Source organism: Hoplias malabaricus, chromosome 16 (genome assembly GCF_029633855.1).
Source record: "Hoplias malabaricus isolate fHopMal1 chromosome 16, fHopMal1.hap1, whole genome shotgun sequence".
In the NCBI taxonomy this organism is placed as follows: Eukaryota; Metazoa; Chordata; class Actinopteri; order Characiformes; family Erythrinidae; genus Hoplias; species Hoplias malabaricus.
The window spans coordinates 38,083,261-38,085,760 of NC_089815.1; the positions used below are offsets into that span (position 1 = coordinate 38,083,261).

At 53.2% G+C, this 2,500-nt stretch overlaps 1 pseudogene; it reads right to left on the minus strand.

Moving 5' to 3' along the window:
• Positions 1 to 2,500, minus strand: part of LOC136672451 (28S ribosomal RNA) — an 8,428-nt pseudogene that overhangs the window by 2,109 nt on the left and 3,819 nt on the right.

Here is a 2,500-nt window from a genome sequence, read left to right on the forward strand (position 1 = left end):
AGGATTCCAAGCGTGCACCGCACCTTCGGCAATCTGCCCAAGCCTTTGTCCTTCCACGCAATAGGGCCTCACGAGTAGGGTATACGTTCGCCCTTAGCTGCAGCGCAGCAATGTAGTGTCTTTGTCTAAACCCACACCCTGCTGGGTTCATCATCCATGCACTACTAATCGGGTCGTTCGTGAACACCTCAACTCCCCAGCCCTGAACTGGCAGATTGCACCAAACACGCTTTTCCTCCCGTCTCCAGTCACTCGGGACCGTCCCTCTGCCGTTTCCTCCTTGTCCGATGGGGGGAATCTCATCAGGATCCCCGCCCGCTATGCACCATAGCCGCTTGAACTCAGACTGTCCACTCGTGCTTGTCATTATCGCCCTCACTATACCGTCTTCGGAGTTCAGCAACCGGTATAGGCGTCTCGCTTGGATGGAAGGCACGAGGGCCTCTAACTTCTGGATACCCAAGCCACCATCTCGAGCCCTAGAATATAGCAAGCCATTACAGGTTGACTGAGGCAGGTGGAGCCACTCCTTCACAGCCTTCCTGATTGTGCCATCCATAGTGGCTAGTGCTGTGCCCCTAAAGTCGCAGTGATCAGCCAGATAGATCATCCTGGGAATTGCAAAGTTATTCAACATTCTGACTTTTTGGACTGGTTTGAGAAGAGCATTGTTGATCTTAGTCACCCACTCCCTCAGCTGGGTGTGGATATCTGGCTTGGTGATCCCCACCCAAGGATTCACCCTTGCCCCCAGATATTTCTCCATCTCATCAGGGCTGATGAGATGAATTGGTTCCTTTCCCAACCTCCACGCCTTACAGTTATTGACCGTGAAGGAGGTAACTCCCTTCCCAATCAGGAACCCGTGACATTTCTTGGGCTGAACCCTAAGCCCCGTCTTCTCGCAGAATGTGTCTAGGATAGCGATGTTGTCTCTCATGCCTTCCCAGGAGTCACTAATCAGGACAAGATCATCTGCAAACGCTAAGGTACTAACCCTAGTACCTCCTACCATATAGCCACTTCCAAGGTTGTCGAGGGCTTGGATCAGGGGATCCATAGCCAGGTTGAAGAGGATTGGAGACATAGAATCTCCCTGCTTCACTCCAACCTTCATCTCAATGGGGTCCGTCTTGTCCCCATTGACAATGATTCTGGTCACGCAGTCCACATAAGCTGATTGGATCAGCTTAATCACGTGATGGTCAACCTGTCTCTGCATCAGTGCACACAGGATGTGATCATGAGAGATGGAGTCGAAAGCCTTCGCGAAATCGACAAACACTACCGCAAGCTGGCCCCGCTCTTTTTTGCAGTGTCCGAGAAGGCCTTGCAGAACCTTTAGGTTCTCGGAACACCCAGGGGCGCGGATGAACCCCCTTTGTCTAGGATTCAATGGGCAAGCACGCGCCAGCCTCTCCGCCAGAATCTTAGAAAAGAGCCTTAAAATCACTGATCCAATGGTGATGGGTCTCCAGTTCCCCACGTCATTGAGCGCCTCCCGATCAGTAGATTTAGGAATTAGTGTTGTCCGACATTCCTTGAAAGCCCTGGGTACCACTCCGCTGACCAACCACGTGGTGTACAGCCGTGCCAGTTTTTCGCCTTTCGGATCCCAGTCACTTAGCATCTGCTTTGTGATCCTGTCTGGGCCCGGGGCGGTGTCGCGCTTGATCTTGCCTAGGGCAGCTTTTACAGATTTGGCCGTGATTGGCTCTGCAAAGCACTCGTTGTCCGTTTCTCCTGATGATGTAAATTGGCCTAGTCCAGCAAAGTTGACATTCCCTTCCCAACTGGTCCTGTACGCTTGCTCTATAATGGCCAGTGGGATTGGACATTCTGTTCCTTCCACTCCATCAAGGATTTCACTGGCTAGCCTCGCAGGATCCTTAAGGAACATCCTCTGATGTTTCCTATAAGTCTTCCGTTTGGCCGCCCTGTTTCCTCCCTGAGGGTTTCTGAAAACACGGCCTGCCCCTCGTTGCCTACTACCAGGAGTACTATGACTCAGAGCACTCGAGACACCAGCTCCCAGCCTCCCCCTCAAAGCCGAGGCCGTAGCCTCCACGAGCTCACCCAACTCGTGCTCCTCCCTTGGCAAATCCCCACTGCCGCCGAGCTCGCTCAGAGAAAGATCCAGGGAGGCCGCCCTCTCTTTCAATTTCTCGGCGATCCCCTGAACCAGGGGTGGCGCTGGCATCTCCTGTCTCAGATCACCGCTATGATCCTCTGACGGATTTATGGGGGTCCTGACAAGCCGACGTCTTTTCTCCCTTACCTGCTCGCTAGTTTTACTGGGGAGATGCTTGGCGATCGCCATGTTAATGTACCTCTCGCCCGCATATCTCTCCTCGAGCTTCAGTAACTCTTCCACCTCCTTAGCACTCCATAGCGAGGTCGCACCCCCCTTCACCTTCTTGGAGCGTACCTCCGCGATCCTCTCCATATTCCGTTCACTTGGGTGGACGTGTCGTTTGTGTTGGCTAAGCCCGCTCTTAGT